We start from the raw sequence: 27,025 nt of genomic DNA, 5'->3' as shown, positions 1-27,025 counted from the left end.
CCATTCTACCTTAAAACTGAAAGGGCAAAAATGCAGAGGAGTAAGTATATAAATACTAGCTTGCCTTTAAATTCTTTGCACATTTGCAGAGAGCTTTATGAGTGGAGGGGTGGTCCTTAGAGTAAATCTGCCTTTTGGCAAATGAGCATTTTCTCCAAATGGGCCCAGATGGACTATCTTCCCCTCACTCGAGGGCTGGTTAGTGACGCCCATGTGGATACAGGGGATGAAAGCACCAATTTGACCCAGGCATTCTTTGACCTACATGTTTATGTGGGGATTAGGAGTAGAATGAGTTGTCACTGAAAATATGTGCTTTGTGTATTTAGAAGATAAGTATTTTTTTATTGCTAATTAGTGTTGGGCTCACACACATTTGTCATGTTGCTATGTCAGATTCATTTGTCCTTTCAAACCCAACTGCCTTAATTAGTCTTTCTCCATCCACTCTCTGATACAGTCTGGCTATAACTCAGACTGCTGGGCTCTACCCTAATGGGATTTCTACTCAGGAAACCTTGAATTTTAAAGCTAAATCTGGTGCTCAAGAACATCTCATTGGGTCCATCCAAGCCCTAGCGTCACCTTGCCATAGTGAACTCCTGAAATGGGGAAATAGGTGAATTGTCTTGCTCACATTTTCTAAGACTTAGCCTTGGTGTCATTTTTTTTCCATGAAGCATTTCCTAAATCCACCCAAGAATTGCAGAACCCTACTTTCTTGGCACTCACAGAAGAAAGACCTTTACCTGTACATTTCTGTGTCTCTGTTTCAGTTGGAATTTTATTGCAAATGCTTGTGATATGGTTTGGCTTTGTGTCCTCACCCAAATCTCATCTTGAATTGTAAAACCCACGTGTCGAGGGAGGGACCTGGTGGGAGGTGATTGGATCATGGGGGAGGTCACCCTCATGCTGTTCTCGTGACAGTTGATAGTGAATGGGTTCACACCTGGCCGAGTACTTAATAATTTTATCAAATCTCATCTGACTCATATGTTTCTTAAAAGACAAGTGGAATCCAACCCCAATAGAAAAACCTAACTGATGGTAAATCTAGAAAATTCTGGTAAATGCTGGTAAATCTTAGAAAATTCTTTTTTTTTTTTTTTTTTTTTTTGAGGCGGAGTCTCGCTCTTTTGCCCAGGCCGGAGTGCAGTGGCGCAATCTTGGCTGACTGCAAGCTCCGCCTCCCGGGTTCACGCCATTCTCCTGCCTCAGCCTCCTGAGTAGCTGGGAAAACAGGCACCCACCACCACGCCCGGCTAATTTTTTGTATTTTTAGTAGAGACGGGGTTTCACTGTGTTAGCCAGGATGGTCTCGATCTCCTGACCTCGTGATCCGCCTGTCTCGGCCTCCCAAAGTGCTGGGATTACAGGCATGAGCCACCGCGCCCAGCCAAATCTTAGAAAATTCTGTCATTGATTTTATTTTTTCCTGAAAAGTGAAAAAAGACTCTGACTGCTCAATTTTAACAGCGGAGTATCTTTTGAAACAATAACGTGATAATAAATTTGCAGCTGGGTGTGGTGGCTCATGCCTGGAATCCAAGCAATTTGGGAGGCCGAGGTGGGAGGATTGCTTGAGCCCAGGAGTTTGAGACCAGCCTGGGAAACATAGGGAGACCCTGTCTCTATATTGAAAAAATTTTTATTTTAAATATAAAAAAAATAAGTAAGGGCTGGACGCAGTGGCTCATGCCTGTAATCCCAGGACTTTGGGAGGCAGAGGTGGGTGGATTGCTTGAGTGCAGGAGTTCAAGACCAGCCTGGGCAACATGGTGAGACTCTGTCTCCACTGAAAATACAAAATAATTAGCTTGGTGTGGTAGCGCTTGCCTGTAATCCCAGCTACTCGGGAGACTGAAGCAGGAGAATCGCTTGAACCCAGGAGTTGAAGGTTGCAGTGAGCCTGGATTGCGCCACTGCATTCCAGCCTGGGTGGGTGACTCTGACTCTTCCTCCAAAAAAAGAAAGAAAAAAAGAAAGTATATTTGAGAAGTATTATCCTAACAAATAAGTATTCCAGTATAAGTGATATTCTGACCTTAAAAAATAATATCTCTTCTCTATATGGGCTCATAAAAAATAATAAAAATACTATGACATTTGTATATCATCTTACTACTTACATGGAACTACCATATTCATTCTATTATTTGACCCTGAAAAGTAATGTCAGAAGCAATTATTATAATTATAACCATTTAAATGATGAGGCAAGTGAGAATGAGTTAGATTGTTCCCAGGCATGCATCTTATTGGTAGAAGAGTTGGTGGACAGGCCCAGATCTGCCTTCCAAAACCCCACATGTAGGCTGGGTGGGGTGGCTTATGCCTGTAATCCCAGCACTTTGGGAAGCTGAAGTCACTTGAGCCCAGGAGTTCAAGGCTGCAGTGAGCTATTATTGCAGCACTGCATTCCAGTCTGGGTGACTGAGTGAATGAGATCCTGTCTCTAAAAAAGGGAAGTGTGTGCATGCGCGTGTGTGTGGGTGTTGAGACAGGGTTTCACTCATGCCACTCAGGCTGGAGTGCAATGGCACCATCTCGACTCACTGCAACCTCTGCCTCTGAGGCTCAATGGATCCTCCAACCTCAGCCTTCCAAGTAGCTGGGACTACAGGCTCATGCCACTGTACCTAGCTAATTTTTGTATTTTTCATGGTGATGGAGTTTCGCCATGTTGTCCAGGCTGGTCTCAAACTCCTAAGCTCAAATGATTGGCCCACCTCTGCCTTCCAAAGTGCTGGGATTACAAGCATGAGCCACCACACCCGGCAAGCTTCAATAATGCTTCCAGGGCTCTTAAAGTATCTGTAGACCCAAGATGTCTGGGGGTGGAGGTGTGTGAGGCAGGGCCAGGAGGTGGCACCTCTGATGGGCCATGGTGATAAGACTGAGACCAGGGGAGGAATTAGGGCACATGCTAGCCTCTGGTCTCTGGTTGACTTTTCTTATTTCATTTGCCCATGGCTGGTTATCCCAACTGCCTCTGACAAAGATTTTTCAGCGACCATAATCAGGCTGATCCCACAGATAAGCTCAAGCTAAGAATAAATGCAGCGCTGGGGAACGTGAACATGAACATGAGCATTAAAACCAGGATCATAGTCACCACAGGCCCATAGTTCCATATCTGAAATCCTTGGAGCCACGTGGCTTTCAGGACTCAGGGTGTTACCTACCACTGCTGGTGGACTCTCCTGTAGTATTGTGCAATCAAGCATCTTACTATTTCTGAAGCCAAAGGATAGATATGCACATGGAATGAGACGATGTCTATAAATAGGCTCATGTCAGTTCAGGCCAGGTCATGCCTTGACATGCAATGAGTTATGTAATAAGCTGTGGTTTGGGGAGCTTCTTGAATTTCAGCATTGTGGATAAGGAATAATAGACCCTTATCCTTGTAATGCCATCGTAACGCCATTTTCTCCTCATTACTCATCTCAAAGACAAAACATCTTCTTGCTGGAGTTCACAATCGCTAGTGTTCGATTCCTTAGAAGGACATGTGATGTCATCATTCTTGGGATGCCTCTTAATATGGGAAAGCCCAGTTTTTGACCCTGAAGAATTACCTTTAGATGTTCAGCTTATGGAAGTGTGGCAAATGAGCAAGTTCTCAAGAATGGTTGGAATTTTGTAGACTGAGGGGCCTGGGCGGAGTCCCTCCATGTGACAGCTGTGGCAAGAGCAGGTGTTCACTTTCTATAAGGGACGGATCAGGGAGACAGATGGACTGCAGCACAAGCTTTGTGCCGGGAAGTCATGATTTGAGCTGGGTGACTGGCTGCCAGGATTATAAAATGAAGGGTTTGGGTTACATGTCTTAAACAACGAAAAATCACTGAAAGTTTTTGGGCAGAGACTGATGGAATAAAAATGAGTCCTAAGCTGGGCATGGTGGCTCATGTCTGTAATCCCAATAATTTGGAAGGCTGAGGTGGGAGGATCTTGAGTCCAGCAGTTTCAGACCAGACTGGGCAACATAGTGAGACCCCATCTCTACAAAAAATAACAGGACGTGATGGTGCATGCCTGTGGTCCTAGCTACTCAGGAGGCTGAGGTGGGAGGATCACTTGAGCCTGGGAAGTTGAGGCTACAGTGAGCCACTACTTCACTCAGCCTGGGAAACAGAATAACACCCTGTCTCAAAAAAAAAAAAAAAAAAAGGCAGCCAGGCACAGTGCCTCACACCTGTAATCCTACGAATTTGGAAGGCCGATGTGGGCAGATCACCTAAGGTCAGGAGTTTGAGACCAGCCTGGCCAACATGGCGAAACCCCATCTCTACTAAAAATACAAAAATTAGCCAGGGATGGTGGCACATGCCTGTAATCCCAGCTACTCAGGAGGCTGAGGCACGAGAATTGCTTGAACCGGGATGTGGAGGTTGCAGTGAGCCAAGATTGGCCCACTGCACTCCAGCCTGGGCGACAGAGTGAGACTCTGTCTCAAAAAAAAAAAAAAAAAGGAAACTGCTCACTGTTTGCTGAATTTAGCAACCTGGTCCAGCATTGGAAGCTCTGTTCTGCTTTGTCCTTTGCCTGAAATGCCCTTCCCGGGCTCCCTCCCGGGTGTGCTCCCATTCATCTTTCAGGACTCAGCTCAAATGTCACCTGCTTTGTGGAAGGTCTCCTTGGCCTCCCTGGGGAGCACTCACTGCTCTTTTCTCTGTGCCTTTGCAGGCACCTGAAAGTGCCTGAAAGTCTCATTTCACTGTGACTTCCTCCAGGGCAGGCTCTAAGTCTCTTGTTTTTTGACTGGCACGTGGCACAATTCTTGGCCCCCAAGAGTGCTAAGTAATTGTTAGCTGAATAAATGCCGCTGATATGTCTTCTATCATCTCTTAATATTTTCTCAGTTCCCTATTTTTTGTTTGTGTTTTAAAATGGATCATATCTATGTAATGGGAATGGTAAATCTCATGTGGGTTAAATTTTAGGACATAAGAGTTATCATCAGCTTCCAATAAAGAACCATGGATGGCTGGGTGTGGTGGCTCATGCCTGTAATTCCAGCATTCTGGGAGGCTGAGGTGGGCAGATCACTTGAGGTCAGGAGTTTGAGACCAGTCTTGCCAACATGGCAAAACCCTGTCTCTACTAAAAATACAAAAATTAGCTGGGCATGGTGGTGGACACCTGTAATCCCAGCTACTCGGGAGGCTGAGGCAGGAGAATTGCTTGAACCTGGGAGGCAGAGGTTGCAGTGAGCTGAGATCGTGCCACTGCACTCCTGCCTGGGTGACAGAGTGAGATTCCATCTCAAAAAAAAAAAAAAAAAAAAGAAAGAAAGAAAGAAAGAAAGAAAAAAAAAAGAGAGACAGAAGACAAAAGGACACATAAATAAGAATACAATGTGACCACAAAGGCAGGGATTGGAGTGAGGAAGCTACAAGCCAAAACACTGACTGCCAATACCTACCAGAAGTTAGGAGACAGGCATGGAATGGATTCTCTATCAAAGCCTCCAGAAGGAACCAACCTTCCTGTCACCTTGATTTTGGACTTCCTGGCCTCCTGAACCGTGGGAATAGATTTAAATTCGAGGTAATTTCTGTGATAATCCTAGGAATTTTTTTTTTTTTTTTTTTTTTTGAGACAGAGTTTTTTTGCTCTTGTTGCCCAGGCTGAAGTGCAATGGTGCAGTCTTGGCTGACTGCAACCTCAGCCTCCCAGGTTCAACCGATTTTCCTGCCTCAGCCTCCCGAGTAGCTAGGATTACAGGTGTGTTTCACAACTCCCAGCTAATTTTTTGTATTTGTAGTAGAGACGGGGTTTCATCATGTTGGCCAGGCTAGTCTCGAACTCCTGACCTCAGGTGATCCACCTGCCTCGGCCTCCCAAAGTGCAGGGATTACAGGCGTGAGCCACTGCACCTGGCTAACCTAGGAAATTAATACAAATGCCATTGGTCTTATTTTATTTTATTTATTTATTTATTTATTTATTTATTTGAGACAGAGTATCACTGTGTCACCTAGGCTGGAGTGCAGTGGCATGATCTCGGCTCGTTGCAACCTCCGCCTCCCAGGTTCAAGCAATTCTCCCTGCCTCAGCCTCCCAAGTAGCTGAGACTACAGGCGCCCACCACAACACTGGGCTAATTTTTGTATTTTTAGTAGAAACGGGATTTCACCATTTTGGCCAGGCTGGCCTTGAACTCCTGACCTCAGGTGATTCTCCTGCCTTGGCCTCCCAAAGTGCTGGGATTACAGGTGTGAGCCACAGTGCTTGGCCATTGCTTTTATTTCAAGCAGTGTCATTTAATGGCCCATGGAGATATCAAGAAGCAGTGTAGCATAAAGGTTAGGGGCTCAGGACGGGAGTCAGACAGTCTGGATGTAGTTTCAGCTCTATTCTCTGAACTTGGATTTTTTCATCTGAAGGATGGGGTGATATAATATTAGTGGCTACCTGCTATAGAATGACTGTTTTTGTCCCCACCAGTATTCATATGTTGAAATCATAACCCCTAATGTAATGATATTAGGAGGTGGAGCTTTGGTAGCTGATTAGGCTGTAAGACAGAGCTCTTATGAGTAAGATTAATACCTGCTATGGTTTGAATATTTGTGGGCCCCCTCACCCAGATTCATATGTTGAAACCTAATCTCCAATGCAGTAATAAGAGGGATATGACTTGGTCATAAGGGTGGAGCCCTCATGAGTGAGATTAGCGCCCTTATAAAAGAAACCCAAGGGAGCTTCTTCATTCCTTCTGCCATATGAAGACACAGCAGGAGACACAATCTATGAACCTGTAAGAAGGTCCTCGCCAGACATCGAATCTGCTGGTACCTTGATCTTGGACCTCCCAGCCTTCAGAATTGAGAGTAATACATTTCTTTTGTTTCTAAATTACCCAGTCTAAGGTCTTTTGTGATAGCAGCAGAACAGACTAAGACAGTGTCCATATAAAGGAGACCCTCCGTGGGGTGGGGACAAGGATTAAAAAACTACCTAGTGGGTACCATGCTCACTATCTGTGTAATGGGTACTCTAGAAGCTCAACACCTACCAGAACACATTATTGCAATATACCCATGTAGTAAACGTGCACACGTATCCCCTGAATCTAAATTTTTTTTAAAAAAGGAAAGACTCTGGAGAACCCCTTGCTCCTTCTGACATTTGAAGTTTTAGCAAGAAGATGGTAATCTGTGAACCAAAAACAAGCCCTCACCAGATACTGAATCTAGTGGCACCTTATCTTGTACTTCCAGCCTTCAGAACTACAAGAGAGAGAGAGAGAAAAAAAAAGAATGTTATTTGAACCACCCAGTCTATAGTATTTTTGTCATAGCAGCCTGAACAGACTAAGATACCAACATATAAGACTCTAGCAGGGGCCGGTGGAAATTGAGACAATAGATGAAAAGTATTTATATGCATACAGGAGACACTCCATACATGCTATTAGTCAATTATTAGGTGGAGGCAAGAGTTTACTGGCCTGCAGATGCTATCATCACCACAAGGGCGATATATTTGAAAGCGGTATTTAACCCTTAAGCTGCACCCAACTTAAAGCAGCTATTTTTCGTTTTAACTTCTTTTCTATGTGTAAAGCCTATTTCCTTTAGTTCATATACTGATTTGCAGGCATCTGTGAAGTTATCAGAATAATTGAATTTTAGAGCTTATCAGTCATCCAGTAGAGTGTTTTCCACCCGGGATACCCAGAGGGCTCAGCCTCCCTGAATATAGTAATAGGAGTCCTCAGGCTTTTTTCAATACAGGCATACTTCCTTTTATTGCGCTTCATCTTAGTGCATTGCTTCTTTGCAGATACCTCTCTCTCTCTCTCTCTCTCTCTTTTTTTTTTTTTTTTAACAAATTGAAGGTTCCTGGCAACCCTGCTTCAAGCAAGTCTATCTGTGCCGTTTTTCCAACAGCATGTGCTTACTTCCTGTCTCTGTGTCACATTTTGATAATTCTTGGAATATTTCAAACTGTCTCATTATTATTATGTCTGTTACGATGATCTATGGTTAGTGATCATCTTTTAGTTTGTTTGCTTGTTTTTTGTTGTTGTTGTTTGTTTGTTTGTTTTGAAGGAGTCTCACTCTGCAGCCCAAGCTGGAGTGCAGTGGCACGATCTCGGCTCACTGCAACCTCCGCCTCTCCGGTTCAAGCGATTCTCCTGCCTCAGCCTCCTGAGTAGCTGGGATTACAAGCATGCACCATCACGCCTGGCTAATTTTGTATGTTTTTTAGTAGAGACAGGGTCTCATCATGTTGGTCAGGCTGGTCTCAAACTCCTGACCTTAGGTGATCCACCCGACTCGGCCTCCCAAAGTACTGAGATTACAGGTGTGAGCCCCCGCACCCAGCCTATTTGCTTGTTTTTGAGACTGGGTCTCACTCTGTGCCCAGGCTGGAGGGCAGTGGCATGATCTTGGCGCACTGCAGTCTTGACCTCCTGGGTCAAGCAATCCTCCTGCCTCAGCCTCCCATCTGGCTGAGACTACAGGTGTGTGCCACCATGTCCAGCTAATTTTTGTATTTTTTGTAGAGATGGTGGTCTCACCATGTTGCCCAGGTTGGTCTCAAATTTCTGAGCTCAAGCAATCCTCCACCTTGGCCTCCCAAAATGCTGGGATAACAGGTATGAACCACTGTGCCAAGCCTATCTGTTTGGTTTACTTCTCTTACTATCATTCCCAAATTGGTGATCTTTGATGTCACTCTTGTAGTTGTTTTGGGACACCATGAACTACGCCCATATAAGATAGCAGACTTAATTGATAAATATGTGTGTGCTGACTGCTTCACCAGCTGGCTATTCTCCCATCTCTCTCCCTCTCTTTGGGCCTTCCTGTTCTCTGAGATGCAATCATTTGAAATTAGGCCAATTAATAACCCTACAATGGCCTGAAATGTTCAAGTAAAAGGAAGAGTCATATGTCTCACTTTAATCAAAAGCTAGAAATGATTAAGCTTAGTGAGAAAGGCATGTCAAAAGCTGAGGTAGGCCCAAAGCTAGGCCTCTTGTGCCAAATAGTTAGCAAACTTGCGAATGTGAAGGAAAAGTTCTTGAAAGAAATTAAAAGTGCTACTCCAGTAAACACACAAATAATGAGAAAGTGAAGCAGCCTTATTGCTGATACGGAGAAGGTTTTAGTGATCTAGGCAGAAGATCAACGTAGCCACAATACTCCCTAGATTCAAAGCCTAATCCAATGAAATGTTTTAACTCTTTTCAATTTTAAGTCTTTAAGACCTTCTCAGTCTTAAAGACTGAGAGAGGTGAGGAAGCTGCAGAAGCAAAGTTTGAAATTAGCAGAATTTGGTTCACAAAATTTAAAGAAGCTGTCTCCATAACAGAAAAGTGCAAAGTGAAATTTAACAGCAAGTGCCGATGGGGAAGCTGCAGCAAGTTATCCAGAAAATCTAAGATAACTGATGAAGGTGGCTACACTAAACAGCAGGGGGTTTTTTTATATATATATTTTTTTTTGAGACAGAGTTTCGTTCTTGTTGCCCAGGCTGGCGTGCAATAGTGCAGTCTTGGGTCACTGCAACCTCCGCCTGCTGGGTTCAAGCAACTCTCCTGCCTTAGCCTCCTGAGTAGCTGGGATTACAGGCATGTGCCACTATGCCCGGATAATTTTATGTTTTTAGTAGAGACAGGGTTTCATCATGTTGGTCAGGCTGGTCTTTTTTTTTTTTTTCTCATTCTTGTTGCCCAGGCTGGAGTGCAATGGCATGGTCTCGGTTCACCACAACCTCTGCCTCCGGGGTTCAAGTGATTCTCCTGCCTCAGCCTCCCGAGTAGCTGGGATTATAGGCGTGCACAAGCACGCCCGGCTAATTTTGTATTTTTAGTAGAGATGGGGTTTCTCCATGTTGGTCAGGCTGGTCTCGAACTCCGGACCTCAGGTGATCTGCCCGCCTCTGCCTCCCAAAGTGCTGGGATTACAGGCATGAGCCACCGCGCCCGGCCTGGTCAGGCTGGTCTTGAACTCTTGACCTCAGGTGATCTGCCTGCCTCGGCCTCCCAGTGTCGCCCAGCCAACAGCAAGTTTTCAATGTAGGCACAATAGCCTTATATTAGATGTAGATAAAAAAAGAAAAAAAAAGAAAATCTTGGCTATCACTAAAAATAAATAAATAAATAAATAAATAGGCCAGGCGCGGTGACTCACGCCTGTAATCCCAGCACTTTGGGAGGCCAAGGCGGGTGGATCACGAGGTCAGGAGTTCGAGACCAGCCTGGCCAAGATGGTGAAAACCCGTCTCTACTAAAAAAAAAAAAAAAAAAAAAATTAGCCGGGTGTGGTGGCGGGCACCTATAATCCCAGCTACTCGGGAGGCTGAGGCAGGAAAATTGCTTGAACCCGGGAGGTAGAGGTTGTAGTGAGCCAAGATCGTACCACTGCACTCCAGGCTGGGTGACAGAATGGGACTCCATCTCAAAAAAATAAATAAGTAAAATACAAATAAATAAATAAAGTAAAATAAAGGGCCAGGCATGGTGGATCATACCTGTAATCCCAGCACTTTGGTAGGCTGAGGTGAGCAGATTACTTGAGGTCAGGAGTTCAAGACCAGCCTGGCCAACGTGGTGAAACCCAGTCTCTACTAAAAATACAAAAATTTGCCAAGAGTGGCGGTGGGCGCCTGTAATCTCAACTACTCAAGAGGCTGAGGCAGGAGAATCACTTGAATCTGGGAGGCAGAGGTTGCAGTGAGCCAAGATCACGCCATTGCACTCTAGCCTGGGTAATAGAGCAAGACTCCGTCTCAAAAAAAAAAAAAAGAAAAAGAAAAAAAAAAGGAAAAAAGAGGAAAATCCCATTTTTTTCTCATGCTTAAAAATCAACTCCTCAGTCTCAAAAATAAATAAATAAATAAAAGGAAGAGAATGCCATCTAAGACTTTCTTAGCTAGAGAGCAGTGCCTGGCTTCAAAGCTTCAAAGGACAGGCTGACTCTCTCGTTAGAGGCTGATGCAGCTGGTGACTTTACGTTTAAAGCTGCTACTCATTTACCATCCCAAAAATCCTAGGGTCCTTCAGAATTATGCCGAAGCTGCTCTGCCTGTGCTGTATAAATGAAACAACAAAGCCTGGATGACAGTACATCTGTTTATGGCATGGTTTACTGAATATTTTAAGCCCACTGTTGAGAAGTACTGCTCAGAAAAATAAATAAATAAATAAATTTTCAAAATATTACTGTTTATTGATGATGCACCTGGTCATCCAAGAGGTCTGAGGTCTGAGGGAGATGTATAAGGAGATTCATGTCGTTTTTGTGCCCGCTAATACGGCATCCATTCTGCTGCCCGTGGATCAAGGAGTAATTTCAACTTTCAAGTCTTATGATTTAAAAAGATACATTTTGTAAGGCTATGGCTATAAAATCATAGATACTGATTCCTCTCAGGAAAGGATTCACCATTCTAGATGCCAATTAAGAACAATTCATGATTCATGGGAGGAGGTCAAAATATTAACATTAATAGGAGTTTGAAAGAGGTTGATTTCCAACCCTCGTGGTTGACTTTGAAGGGTTCAAGATTTTAGTGGAGGAAGGAACTGCAGATGTGGTAGAAACAGCATGAGAAGGCCAGGCATGGTGGCTCACACCTGTAATCCCAGCACATTGGGAGGCTGAGGTAGGTGGATCACCTGAGGTCGGGGGTTTGAGACCAGCCTGGCCAACATGGTGAGACCACTGTCTTTACTAAAAAAAACAAAAAATTAGCCAGGCATCGTGGTGCATGCCTTGGGAAGCTGAGGCAGGAGAATGGCTTGAACCTGGGAGGAGGAGGTTGCAGTGAGCCAAGATTGCGCCGTTGCACTCCAGCCTGGGCAACAAGAGTAAAACTCTGTCTCAAAGAAAAGAAAAGGAAAGAAACAGCAAGAGAAATAGAAGTGGAGCCTGAAGATGTGACTGAATTGCTGCCATCTCATCAAACTTGAATGGTTGAGGAGTTGATTTTTAAGGATGAGAAAAGATTGGGATTTTCCTCTTTTGTTTTTTTTTTTTTTTTTTTTGAGACTGAGTCTCACTCTGTCACACATGCTGGAGTGCAATGGCACGATCTCGGCTCACTGCAACCTCCACCTCCCAGGTTCAAGCAATTCTCCCGCCCCAGCTTCCTGAATAGCTGGGATTACAGGCACCCACCATTATACCCAGCTAATTTTTGTATTTTTGTAGAGACGGGGTTTCACCATGTTGGCCAGGCTGATCTTGAACACGTGACCTCAGGTGACCTGCCTGCCTCGGCCTCCCAAAGTGCTGGGATTACAGGCGTGAGCCGCCGTGCCTGGCCAAGAATGGAATTTTTTTTTTTTTTTCAGACGGAGTCTTGCTCTTGTCGCCCAGGCTGGAGTGCAATGGCACAATCTCGCTCACTGCAACCTCTGCCTCCTGGGTTCAAGCGATTCTCTTGCCTCAGCCTCCCGAGTAGCTGGGATTACAGGCTTCCACTACCATGCCCGGCTAATTTTTGTATTTTTAGTAGAGACAGGGTTGTGCCATGTTGGCCAGGCTGGTCTCAAACTCCTAACCTCGTGATCCACCCGCCTCAGCCTCCCAAAGTGTTGGGATTACAGGCGTGAGCCACCACATCTGGCTAAGAATGGAATTTTCTTGAGGTGAAATCTTCCCCTGGTGAAGATGCTATGAACATTGTTGGAATAACAACAAACATCTTACAGTACTACATAAACTTAATTGATAAAGCAGCAGCAGAATTTGAGAAGATTCACTCCAATTTTGAAAGAAGTTCTGTGGGTAAAATGCTATCAGACAGCATCTCATGGTACAGAGAAATATTTTGTAAAATGAAGAGTAAATTGATGCTGCGAACTTCATTGATGTCTTATTTTTAGAAATTGCCACAGCCTCCGTAACCTTCAGCAGCCACCATCCTGATCAGTTAGCAGCCATCATCAAGACAAGACCCTTCCCCAGCAAAAACATTACGGCTTGCTGAAGGCTTAGATCATAGTTAGCATTTTTAAGCAATCAAGTGTTTTAAAATTAAGGTATGTACATTATTTATTTATACATAATGCCATCTTACACTTAATAGACTACAGTATAGTGAAAACATAACCTGGATATACACTGAGAAACCAAAATCTTCATGTGACTTGCTTTATTGCAGTGGTCTGGAACTGAACTCACAATATATCTGAGGTATGCCTGTATTTCAGGAAGTCTAACAAAAACCACGCATCATTTGTCTGTGGGAAGAGGGTATAGTATAATTGAAATGTCAAGGTTTTTCAATAGTTTGCTTTTAGTGGAATAATAGTTGCTAGGTGTGGTAACACTGGTTATCTCATGAAAAAATGAATTAACATATACAATTTGTTTCAGATAAAAGATTTACAAAGTATAGGGAACATACGTGAAATAATAAAAGTGTCTTTGTATTGTGTTCCAACCATTTAATGTTATGTCATGCTGTTATGTGATGTTATGGTCTCTCCAGGACCAAATAGAGGCTCCAAGAGGTTCAATAAATTGTCTATGGTCACAATTATTTAGTGATAGGGCCAAAATTATTACACAGGATTTTGACTCCCAATGCAGGACTCTTTCCCAACAATATTTTCCATGAGTTCTGAGGATTCTTAGACCTTTGGTATCTATCTATCTATATCTATATCTGTCTATCTATATCTATCTGTCTGTCTATCTATCTATCTATCTATCTATCTTATTTATTTATTTATTTATTTTTGAGATGGAGTTTCACTCTTGTCACCCAGGCTGGAGTGCAATGGCGTGATCTTGGCTCACTGCAACCTCTGCCTCCCAGTTTCAAGTGATTTTCCTGCCTCTGCCTCCCAAACAGCTGGGACTACAGGTGCCTGCCACTACGTCCAGATAATTTTTGTAATTTTAGTAGAGATGGGGTTTCACGATGTTGGCCAGGCTGGTCTCGAACTCCTGAGCTCAGGTGATCCACCCTCCTCAGCCTCCCAAAGTGCTGGGATTACACGCATGAGCCACCATGCCCGGCAGGCCTATATTGTTCATCCATTTGTTCAACATATAGATATGACCGGTCCAGACACTGCCACTATATTCACAGAGCTTGCAGCCCTGGTAGGAACATAGTCATGGGACTCCTTGGCCACCAAGTAGCAGAAGCCCAGCTTTAGCAAGAGTGTGGATATATGGCGAGCACCTTGGAGCTCCTTGCAACCCCAGAACCAGGGACACCTATCGTCGGAGCATACCTGATCGTTTGCCTCTGAACTTTTCCATGTGTTGGCTTCCTTCTATTCTCTCTCTTTCTCTCAATCTCCCTCTCTCTTCAAAAATCAACTTCCCTCAGCTCCGGGGTCCACATGGTGAAACATATAGCCGATGCCTCCTCCAAGGCCACCTATAAAAAGGTGAGCACTTTTTTGATGGGGGTTACACAACATGCTATTTAGAGCACTGGAAAAGGGCATTTCACATTTGTGCTGAGACCTGAATGATGCATGAGCAGGAGGGGAGGTGGAGGGCAGGGGTAGGGAGAGGGAGGGTATTTCAGGGACAGCATTTGTGAAGGTCCAGAGACAAGACAGGAACTGCAAGTGGGCCAGTAGGATGAGAGGGGGTGTATAATGGGATGGGGCTGGGCAGGTGGCGAGGGGAGGGCTGAGTCTGGAGAGGTGAACAGGGGCAGGAACACTGGGGCCCTATGGGCCATTTTAAGTTAAGTAAGGACCAGATATAATCAGATTTGGCTAAATTTCATCTGCTGAAAAAATAGTTTATAAGAGAAACTATGAGTGTAAGGAATGATCAAAACAAACTATGTAAAATGAGTTCTATTTTCTTATTTGTTTACACCATGTATTTTGTATTCAATGTCCCATGGAAGAAAATATTAGGCCACATCCAGTTACAATTCAGACCTTGCTAGGTGCCAAGGGCAAGGACCCACTAGCCCATGGTGGGCAGGGATTCAGGGTGCTGGGATGCACAGTCTAATCCAATATACCATATACTGCTTTCTCCTGAAATGTTTTTGGTTCTGATCAATCAACAGAAATATCTGACCCCATAGAAGTGAGGGAAAGCTCTCATTCTGCAGTGTGCCTACCACTCTTCCAGGATGTCAGCTGTCACCAGATTCCTGCTGCACTGCGTGAGGGCTAATTCTAGTCTTTCTAATTTGTTGGTTTGGTTCTTCTTTTTTTTTTTTTCTTTAAGACAGGGAGTTTCGCTCTGTTGCCCAGGCTGGAGTGCAGTGGCCTGATCTTGGCTCACTGCAACCTCTATCTTCTGGGTTTAAGCGATTCTCCTCCCTCAGCCTCCTGAGTAGCTGGGATTACAGGCATGCACCACCATGCCCGGCTAATTTTTGTGTTTTTAGTAGAGACAGGGCTTCACCGTGTTGGCCAGGCTGGTCTTGAACTCCTGACCTCAGGTGATCTGCCCACCTCAGCCTCCCAAAGTGCTGGGATTACAGGCGTGAGCCACCATGCCCAGCTGGTTCTTTATTTTTGGACAAAAGTTGTGTTCCTGGTGGATTTGGTTATTCCTTCTTGTCCTGATCTATTACACCATTTCATCAAATCAGTCGACAATATGTTGTCCTTTTTAAGTAACTCCAGTTGACTTGTAATACTGATAGCAGTCCTGCGGTATCGCATTTCCTTCTGGGGTAGCAAATTGAAAGTATATTTCAATTTTCCAATTATGAGAAATATTTTTCAAAGCCATTTATTTATTAAAATCTTAAGTGCATAGTAAGGCTATGTTTTAATGTGATTTTACAGAGCATTTTAAGACTTGTTTTGTTAAAAAAAATTATTATTCTGGCCACTGGCCAAAGTGCCCATGTTAGTCTTGTTTTCTTTTTAGCCATTGAAGGCCACCAGGAATTAGCTGGCATTGTGGCATGCACCTGTGGTCCCAGCTACTCTGGAGGCTGAGGTGGAAGGATTGCTTGAATCCAGGAGGTCAAGACTGCAGTGAGCTATGATGGTGCCACTGCACTCCACACTCCAGGCTGGGCAACAGAGCAAGACCCTGTCTTAAAATAAATAAATAAATAAATAAATAAATAAATAAATAAATAAGGCCAGGTGTGGTGGCTCACGCCTGTAATCCCAGCACTTTGGGAGGCCAAGGTGGGCAGATCACTTGAGCTCAGGAATTTGAGACCAGCCTGGCCAACATGGTGAAACTCTGTCTGTACTAACAATACAAACATTAACTGGGCATGGTGGCAGGCACCTGTAATCGCAGCTACTTGATATTGGGATTGGGAGGCTGAGGCAGGAGAATCGCTTGAACCCAGGAGGCGGAGGTTGCAGTGAGCCAAATTGTGCCATTGCACTCCAGCCTGGGCGACAGAGCGAGACTGTCTGAAAAACAAAATGAAACAAAGCAAAAAAGGCCACTAGGATTAAAATGCAATTTATGCCTCAGAAGAAATAATCCATCCCATCCCCTGGCATTCTCCTTCTCATCTAGATCAAATCTAGTGATTGGTCTGGTCCCTACCCCCTCGAACAGCCTAACCCCTGGTCTGTCTCCAGACTGCAGGCACTCCTTCATCTCTTGCTGGCCCTAGAGTCACGGGCTTCCCTTTTTCCTAGACCCTTCCCCTTGCTCCCTGAGGTAAGAAGGCCAAGGGGAAGAAAAGAACCTGCTCTGTCATTTCGTAAGCTCGCACTGGTAGCCCAAGCCCAGGAACACATGCTTCTAGCAGCTTCCCCTTCAGAAGCTCGCCCAGGTCCTCGGCAGACCAGCCCTCATCACAGTGCAGGCTTCAGAGCGACAGGCTCCTGGAGAAGTAGGCTTGTGAAAGGCAAGTGTCAGGAAGAAGGAAGCAGAGCATGGCCTGAAGTCACGGAGCATCTTCGGATGAGACAGGAGGGTGAGGCGGGCGAGTGCAATGCGGTGCAGAGGCTTGGGCAGATCTGACTTTCTTCACATCCGACTTTCCACTTAGTTGGTGTTGTAATTGTGACTTCAAAAGGCCATTCCACCATTCTATCCATCCAGCTGCTTCAGGATGATGGGGAACATGGTAAGACCAGTGAATTCCATAAGCATGAGCCCACTGCCACTTCTTTACCCATAAAGTGAGTGCCTAGGTCAGAGGCAATGCTGTGTGGAATTCCATGATGGTGCATAAGGCATTCTGTGAGTCCGCGGATGGTAGTCTTGGCAGAAACGTTGCGAGCAGGATAGGCAAACGCACATCTTGGCCTGCATGAGCCCTGCATCCACTCACACTTAGGTTCTTCCCATACATCCTTTCCTCACGCTGGGATCCCCACTGGGAGCTTACCTTTGGAACCCTACGCGGTTGTACACCACATGGATGAGAGGTGACCTCTGGGGCTGGCGCACCCTGTCACTCTGGGCACACATTATTCTACAAGCAATGGATGAGGTTTCAGCATCCCTTTCTCTCCAGGCCCGTCCCCACTCCACTCCAGCTTCTTTACATCATGTTTTACACAATAATCCCTTGAGGGTTCAACACTGATTTTTTTTTTAAGCCTGAAGAAAAACACATTTTCTCTCCACTTTCATTTTTAGTTATCAAAGCACTGAAGCATTTGATTCGAAAGCAAAACAAAAAGCAAACACATGAGGCCAAATTATGCCTTCCATGGACAGGAACTGTGCGTGTGGATTAAAGAACTGGGTTGGTTCCCAGGAAGAAAATGACATGGATTTCTAACAACAGATAGAGGAGAAAAGTAGGTCAAATTTTTCAACCTCTCAACCCTGTCATTGTCCTTTAAAACTCATTGTCAGTGTTTGGTGAAGTCTGTGCAAGGCCATGAATACTGAACTCATGCTCTGGGCAAAATAAGGAGCTTAGCATTTGAGAAAGTGTGGCTGAACTTTGTCTCCATAAAGACATTGCAAGAGAGTCAATTACTTTTATTTCTTATTTCAAATCAAGGCTAATGGATCACCAAGTAACGCTTTGCCATTTTGATGGGAGGAAAAATTCAAATTTGATCATAAGAAACTAAGGTTTAGAAAAGTATTTTTTGCTTTCTTTTTTTTTGTTTGTTTGTTTGTTTGTTTTTGAGATGGTCTCGCTTAGTTGCCCAGGCTGGAGTGCAGTGGCGCCATCTCGGCTCATTGCAAGCTCCGCCTCCCGGGTTCACGCCATTCCCCTGCCTCAGCCTCCCAAGTAGCTGGGATTACAGGTGCCCGCCACCACACTCGGCTAATTTTTTGTAGTTTTAGTAGAGATGGGGTTTCACTGTGTTAGCCAGGATGGTCTCGATCTCCTGACCTCGTGATCCGCCTGCCTCAGCATCACAAGGTGCTGGGATTACAGGCATGAGCCACCGTGCCTGGCTTTTGCTTTCTTAAAAAAACATTTTTTTTGTAAAGACAGGGTCTTGTTCTGTTGCCGAGGCTAGAGTGCAATGGTGTGATCACAGTTCACTGCATCCTCCAGGCTCAAGTGATCCTCCTGCCTCAGCCTCCCAAGTAGCTGGGACCACAGGCACACACCACCACACCACCTAATCGAAAAATATTTTAATGAGATATTCTTTCTTTCCGAATCAAAACTAGTAGAACTAAGGACACAGTCATTAAAGCAATTTTTTTCCTCCCACCAGTATTGACCAAGTGTCTACTATGTCTGTATTCATTTTCTGTATGTGCCCTAACAAATGACCACAAACTTGGTGGCTTAAAACAACAGAAATTTATTTTCTCACAGTTCGGGAGGGCAGAAGTCCAAAATCAAGGGGTTAGTGGGGCCACCGTCTATCAGAAGACTCTAGGGGAGAGTCCTTCCTGGCCTCTCCCAGCTTTTGGTGCCTCCAGCGGCTTTGGCTGGGGGCTGCATCACGCCACTCTCTGCCCCCATCTTCACACGGCCTTCTCCTTTGTCCATGTGCCTCTCATCTTTTGCCTCTTACAAGGACACTTGTCATTGGGTTTAGGGCCCATCCAGATAATCCAGGACAATCCCGTCTTAATTGTAGCTGCAAAGACTCTTTTCCCAACTAAGGTCACCATCACAGATTTTGGGGTGTGGGAAAATCTTTTTGGGGGCTACTATAATATATAACCCACCACAATGTTGAAACACTGCACCTGGTACTGTAGAGTGAAGGCAGCTGTGTTCTCAGGGTCACAGCTGGGAGTGTGTGTTGGCGTCAGAAACAGATGTAAACGTGTCTGCATTCAGAGTGGGGGATGCATTTCTGGAGGGGCTTCTCTCAACAGTTTATAGATGGGATACCACCTGATCTGGGCCTTTGGTAGGATTTTTGTTTTATTTTTCAAAAATGTATGTTCAATGCAGACATTTAGAAGTTACAGACAAACAAAAAACAAAACAAAATGCAGTCACTTTTATTTCTACCACTTAGAAGTTCTATAAAATCTTTTCAGGTTTTTTTCTGTTTCTGTAAACATATTTAAAATATGCTTTCTAATAAATAAAATCGGAACATTAGACCTCATTTTTTGACCCAACATTTTTACTTATGAAGATGGCAAGAACATGTTTCTGTGTTAAATTTAGAATGTCTATTCCAATTTAATTGAGTGATTGATTGATGGAGATGGAGTCTCACTCTGTCACCCAGGCTGGAGTGCAGTGGCACCATCTCGGCTCACTGCAAGCTCTGCCTCATGGGTTCAAGTGATTCTCCTGCCTCGGCCTCCTGAGTAGCTGGGACTACAGACACGCATCACCATACACAGCTAATTTTTGTATTTTTGGTGGAGATGGGGTTTCACCATGTTGGCCAGGCTGGTCTCGAACTCCTGACCTCAAGTAATCCTCCTGCCTCAGCCTCCCAAAGTGCTGGGATTACAGGCATGAACCACTGCGTTCGGCCTCTATTCCAATTTTAATAATGTGTTAGTAGTGTTTCACCTAATGATTGTAGATACCAACAATTATTTAACCAATCTCTTATTGTTACACAAGTAATTTTTTAACTTTTGCTATTGTGAAGCATGCTGCAATTAATATTCTATTATGCCATTTTGGCTGGACACAGTGGCTCACACCTGTAATCCAAGCACTTTGGGAGGCTGAGGCAGGCTGGTCACTTGATGTCAGGAGTTCGAGACCAGCCTGGTCAACATGGTGAAACCCTGTCTCTACTAAAAATACAAAAATCAGCTGGGCGTGGTGGTGTGTACCTGTAATACCAGCTACTCAGGAGGATGAGGCAGGAGAAAGAATCACTTGAACCCGGGAGGCGGAGGTTGCAGAGAGCCAAGATAATGCCGCTGCACTCCAACCTGGGTGACAGAGACTCCGTCTTAAAAAAAAAAAAAAAAATCTATTTTGTCATTTTTTTGATGCTTGTCTGATTATTTGCCACAGAATAAATGACTAGAAGTAGAATTGCTGGGCGCAAAGGTATGTGCTCATAGGGCTTTTGATAGCTATTTCCAAAAGGCAACCTGAAAGGCCATTAACAGTGGAAAGTCAATTAAGATATTTGAGAAGCGTGATCTCTAGAAGACGCCTTCCAGCTTTACAGTTTTGTGACTCCGGGCTTCCTAGATTTAAGAAGTGTTAAGGCTATACTGGAGGAAGAAAGACACTCAAAGAGAAAATCACTGGATTTGTAGAGCTTGGATATCCACAGAGACCTTGGGCATTGCCCAAGATAATATTGGGATTAGGACCAGAGAGGACTCCCGTGGCCAAGGTGTTAAACGCCTTCATTTATGTTTGGGGTTCAGTAGAGACCAGAGAAGAGGAGGGAAAGAAGTGGTATTCTCTACTTATTCATGACTTCTCCTACACTAGGAGTTCTGTTTATTGCCTTGTCTCTGTGTTGTTTGCCTCTGTTTCTTTTGTGTCAGCTGGTCTTTCCTATATCTTGCATCTGAATTCTCTGAATTGCAGAATATGATTTGACCAGCCAATCACAAGCTAATATAGAGGCTGCATGCTGTGCAGATAACATCAGGGCAGCTGACTAGCCTTCATGTTATATGTCCACCATGGTCTGGTTGGCTGTGGTCAGCATGGCAAGGTACTATAGTACCAAGTACAGGGGCGAAGTTTTCACCGAAACTTTCAAGGGTGAAGTCACCCTTGGAAGTTTTGCTGAAAATTCAACTCACAAAAATGCAGGTTAATAAAAGAAAAGGCATACAGGTGCATTACTACCGTGTGCATGGGCAGAGTCACAGAGTGATTGCCCAGTATCCCAATGGGGTACAGATTCTTATATACCCTACTTATTAGGGAAAAGGAAGATGGGGGGGCGGTCTGTGGAGGATTTTAGGGGTAGTAACTGATTTTTAGAGAATTCAATGGGCTTGAAGAACATACAATGGTCTTGGGACAAAGTCTTTTGAGCCTGCAGGGCAGACAATGGTTTGTGACAAAAATCCATCTAGGTTTGTTGACAGACTTCTGCCTGCCTTCCTGCAGTAAGGGTTCAGTTAATGAAAACTCAGGGAAGGGACCAGAGGTCATTGCTTTGTTCTCTGGTAGGTCTGGACTTTAGGCAGATAAAGGAACTTCAGAGAGCAACTTCACTCTGTGCTTTGGGAGAGGTAGAGGATTAAGAGGGGGGAAGGACACAAATTGTTCTCCTTAGTGAGTCTGCTGGGCTTAGTGTAGATAGGGGAAAAGTCTCTGGCAGCATCCACTCATCTCTAAGGACCTGTAATTCCAAATACTTGTTATACCAGGGAGCCAAATTTGAGGGGAAGTTCCCTGCACTCCTTCACAAGCATATTGAAGAACCTCTAGGTTCTAGGCTGGGATGTGGCAGGCACTCAGAAACTTAGAAGTGTGGGTGAATTCCTGGTGGCTTCTTGGAATTCTCCGCCCAGGACAGGAGACCAGTTAGGAAGAGCTAACGAGCCTGAAATAGGGAAAGAGAGTGGAAATGAAAAGGAGGGAGGCGATAATACAAATGATAGTGCACATTTATTGAGTGCTTTTGATGCGCCAGGGTCTGTTCTCAGCACTTGACATGTATAGTAAAACCAAGTGATAAATCGATATCCCATAAAACATGATTGGCTATTGGTAATTATCTCCCGGCCTCTGCCTGCTCTCATTCTCATATGGGAGCTGAATAAATTCCTGTTCTTTTCGAGAGGAAGGCCCTTTATAATCCACAGTTCTGAGGTTAACCTTGATCCTAGCCCTCCCTTTCCCATTTCTTACCAACTTTTTTTTTTTTTTTCCGAGATGAAGTTTCGCTCTTGTCGCCCAGGTTGGAGTGCAATGGCATGACCTTGGCTCACAGCAACCTCTTCCTCCCTGGGTTCAAGTGATTCTCCTGCCTCAGCCTTCCAAGTAGCTGGGATTACAGGTGCCCCCTTCCACACCAGGCTAATTTTTGTGTTTTTAGTAGAGATGGGGTTTCACCATGTTGGCCAGGCTGGTCTTGAACTCCTGACCTCAAGTAATCCACCTGCCTTGGCCTTCCAAAGTGCTGGGATTACAGGTGTGAGCCACTGCACCCGGCCTCCCATCAACTTTCAAATTTAATTTCCAGAGGCTGTGCTCTCCTGCTCTGCCCACCGGTGTCATTTCTTCCTCCCACTCCTGTCCCTTCCTGCACCTGAGGGTGGAGGAAGAGGAGAGAGATGGTGAGGGCATTGTTTCTGGTCAGTTGAGCACAGTGTAGGTTTATCTTTACTTTTGTGCTTTTCATGACAAAACAGACTGACAAAAATCCTGTTTTTCATTAACCTTGCCTTAACACAAACCCATCCTTTTTGCCACTGAATTTTTGGGGTCATGTTTATCACTTACGTGTTAGGAAAGGGTTATAGTGTATTATAGGGTAGAAACTACTGTTTCCTCCTGTTTTATAGGTGAGTTAACTGAGACAAAGAGATCTCAAGTAATCAGTTCAAGGGTCCACAGCTGATAGTGGCATAACCAGAATTCAAACCAGGCAGCCTGATTCTACAGCTTGTAAGGTTGAGACTGATACCGCAGAGAGGACAAATTGCCCATTGTCATACCTCCCAGAGATAACCTCTAATTATGCTCGTGTATACAGATGTCCCTGACTTATGGTGGTTGGACTTATGACTTTACGGTGGTGTGAAAGCCACGTGCATTCACTATTTTCCTCAACTTACGATGGGGTTACCTCTGGAGAAGCCTATTGTAAGTTGAAAATATCCCAAGTTGAAAACACACTTTCGACTTACAGAAATTTTCAATTTAAGATGGCCTTATCAAGTTGTAACCCCGTCCTACATTTGGAGACATGTTATTCTCTTTTTATTCCTATACTTCATTTTTTCACTGTTCTTCCCAACACACTTATTTTTTGATCAAGAGATGACTTCTATTTCTTGGCCCACTTAATTTTCTCCCAATCTATGAGCACCTTTCCTGTTCTATTTCCTTCTCCTACACAACCTAGATTGCATGTTTTATCATCTCTACCTTTCCCAGGTATTAGTGTTTTTTGTTTGTTTGTGTTTTCAAGACAGAGTCTTGCTCTGTCACCCAGGCTGGAGTACAGTGGTTTGATCTTGGCTCACTGCAACCTCTGCCTCCTGGGTTCAAGTGATTTTCCTGCCTCAGTCTCCCAAGTAGCTGGGATTACGGGTGAGCACTACAACGCCCAGCTAATTTTTGTATTTTTAGTACAGATCAGAGTTTCACCATGTTGGACAAACTGGTCTCGAACTCCTGACCTCAAATGATTCGTCCACTTCAGCCTCCCAAAGTGCTGGGATTACAGGCATGAGCCACCGCGCCCGGCCTCCCAGGCATTAGTTTTTAAGCTAGCATACCAATTGCAGCTTAGGCTAGATCATAGTGTTGAAAACTTGAAAGCATTCTCTGGTGCTAGCCTCTTTTTTTTTTTTTTTTTTTTTTTGAGACGGAGTTTCACTCTTGTTACCCAGGCTGGAGTGCAATGGCATGATCTCTGCTCACTGCAACCTCTGCCTCCCGGGTTCAAGTGATTCTCCTGCCTCAGCCTCCTGAGTAGCTGGGATTACAGGTGCCCACCACCAAACCCGGTAGAGATTTTATATGAGCCACCGCGCCCGGCCTCAAGCTAGAGTTTTATAAAACCCGCCATCATCAGACTTTTGCCCATATCCATATATCACCTATATTATTATTTACTATTATTTACCTAATGTTTTCTTCTTTCAATCATCTCACATGTTTAAAGTGAATTTATTTAACAAAACCCACCTTCCTAATTGAACATGGGCTAGACAGCATGAGGGAATTATTAACGTTATTTGTGTGTGATAATGGGTAATGATTTTGTGGAAGAATATTCTTGTTTTCTGGAATTGCATGTTGAAGTATTTCAGGAGAAAAGTGTCACAATGTCTGTAATTTAGTTTTAAGTTGTTGGACAAAAAATAAATTATAGATGAGATTGTAAAGAATGGTTGAATCTCTGTGGTGAGGATACGGTTATTCATTGTACTATTCTTTCTGTTTTTTATTTTGAAAATTTTAAGATAAAAAATAAAAAGCTTCTTTTTGCTAATATAAATGGAAATTTTCTATCACTTGCTATACGGAGAAGATAACTCTAAAAAGAAACATGCTGAAAAACAGTGTCTTCACATTCTAGCTAGATAATATTGCCTGATCAAAGGCACTGCACCTATTCTCTTTGCAAATAAAAGGAATTTTTTTTTCTTCCCTGGCGCAGTGGCTCACGCCTGTAATCTCAGCACTTTGGGAGGCCGAGGTGGGCGGATCACTTGAGGTCAGGAGTTTGAGACTAGCATGACGAACACGGTGAAACCCTGTCTCTACTAAAAGTACAAAAATTAGCTGGGCCTGGTGGTAAGCACCTGTAATCCCAGCTACTCGGGAGACTGAGGGAGGAGAATCGCTTGAACTCGGAAGGCGCAGGTTGCAGTGAGCCCCAAGTGCGCCATTGCACTCCAGCCTGGGTGGCAGAGTGAGACTTTATCTGTTTTCTGTTTTTTGTTTTTTGTTTTTTTGATGGAGTCTCGCTCTGTCGCCCAGGCTGGAGTGCAGTGGCGTGGTCTTGGCTCACTGCAAAATCCACCTCCCGGGTTCAAGCGATTCTTCTGCCTCAGCCTCCTGAGTAGCTGGGATTACAGGCGCACACCACCACACCCGACAAATTTTTGTATTTTCAGTAGAGACGGGGTTTCACCATATTGGCCAGGCTGGTCTCGAACTCCTGACTTCGTGATCTGCCTGCCTTGGACTTCCAAAGTGCTGGGATTACAGGCATGAGCCACTGCACCCTGCCTATACTTTATAATTTTTAGCCTTCAATCCCTTCATCCAAATTCAGCCACAACAACCTGAAGACATTAGATAACAGATAAAGCTGGACATGGTGATGAGCCTGTAGTCCCAGCTACTCTGGAGGCTGAGGCAGGATGATCCCCTGAGCCCAAGAGTTCAAGGCCAGCCTGGGCAACACAGCAAGACCTTGTCTCAAAACAGAACCAAACCAAACCAAAAAAAAAAAAAAAAAAAACCCACAGAAGCCAGCTGTGGTGGCTCACGCCTGTAATCCCAACACTTTGGGAGGCTGAGGAGGATGGATCACTTGAGGACAGGAGTTGGAGACCAGCCTGGTCAATGTGGTGAAATCCTGTCTCTACAAAAAATACAAAAATTAGCCAGGCGTGGTGGTGTGCACCAGTAGTCCCAGCTACTCGGGAAGCTGAGGCAGGACAATTGTTTGAGCCTGGGATGCGGAGGTTGCAGTGAGCTGAGATCACACCATTGCACTCCAGCCTGGGCCACAACTTTCCCATTTCCTAGCTTTGTTCTTTTTCCTTTGTAGTTTGCCATGCCCTAGAAGGGAGTGGATTTCCTGAGGAACTGAATGAAGTCTCCATCTCCTTTCCTCCTTTCCTCCTTACACTATTGGCAGTTGCCATCTGGAAACAAATGGAGGAAAGTCAAATAGACAGTGATTTCAATGCCCATCCGCTCCTCAAATACTCCATTTGAGGTTTTTTTTTTGTCTCATCAGTGGTAGGGTATACAATGTGGGTAAGTTATATTTTGGAAAAACACATTCTTTTTCTTTTCCTTTTTCTTTTTTTTTTTTTTTTGAGATGCAGTTTCACTCTTGTTGAGTGAAACAAGGCTGGAGTGCAATGGTGCCATCTCGGCTCACTGCAACCTCTGCCTCCTGGGTTCAAGCAATTCTCCTTCCTCAGCCTCCCGAGTAGCTGGGACTACAGGCTTGTGCCACCATGTCCGGCTAATTTTGTATTTTTAGTAGAGATGGGTTTTCACCATGTTGGTCAGGCTGGTCTTGGGCTCCTGACCTCAGGTGATCCACCCACCTTGACTTCCCAAAGTGCTGGGATTACAGGTGTGAGCCACTGGGCCTGGCCACGTTCTTTCCTCTTTATACTTATTAACCCTTGATGATTATATGGTAATGTTGCACCAAGTTATATCTTTGATATCTCTTTATATGATACCTAATCCCTGTAGTTAAAGTTAATAATTATATGAAGAAATAGTCCCTCTGGGCAAGGTGGCTCATGCCTGTAATCTCAGCACTTTGGGAAGCTGAGGCAGGAGGATCACTTGAGCTCAGGGCTTCAAGACCAGCTTGGGCAACAAAGTGAGACCCTTGTCTCTACAAAAAAAATTAGCCAGGCATGGTGGTGCGTGCCTGTGGTCCCAGCCACTTGGGAAGCTGAGGTGGGAGGACAGTTTGAGCCTGGGAGTTTGAGGCTGCAGTGAGCCATGATGGCACCACCACACTACAGCCTGGGTGACAGAGCGAGACCCTGTCTCAAAAAAGAAAAGAAAAAAAAAATTCTTTAGGAGCTTGGTGACCCATGTCTTGCAAAAGGGCACTGCTATCACGATGACAATTTTACACAGTCAGATTCTGCCTGTACTTCCTCTCATGCCAACCACCAAAAATAGAAAACAAAATAATTGAGATAAAGAACATTATCATTCCTTATTACAGTTAATGGCTAGAAGGCTATAGAACCAGCACCGGAGTGCACCCTGAAATCCAGGCCTGTGGAAGAAAAGGTTAGTTTCTGTAAATGAGGCTCAGAGAATGGATGGAAGTAGCTGTAACTCATCCTCCTCTGTGATTTGG

At 44.4% G+C, this 27,025-nt stretch overlaps 1 pseudogene; it reads left to right on the top strand.

Moving 5' to 3' along the window:
• LOC101152636 (large ribosomal subunit protein eL6-like) overlaps nucleotides 1-25,902 on the top strand; it is a 64,261-nt pseudogene extending 38,359 nt beyond the window's left edge.
• The last annotated feature ends 1,123 nt before the right edge of the window (nucleotides 25,903-27,025 follow it).

The sequence above is a fragment of the Gorilla gorilla genome, chromosome 5 (genome assembly GCF_029281585.2).
Source record: "Gorilla gorilla gorilla isolate KB3781 chromosome 5, NHGRI_mGorGor1-v2.1_pri, whole genome shotgun sequence".
NCBI lineage: Eukaryota > Metazoa > Chordata > Mammalia > Primates > Hominidae > Gorilla > Gorilla gorilla.
Note: the sequence above shows the minus strand (reverse complement) of the source record. Positions and strands in the feature narration are given on the sequence as shown.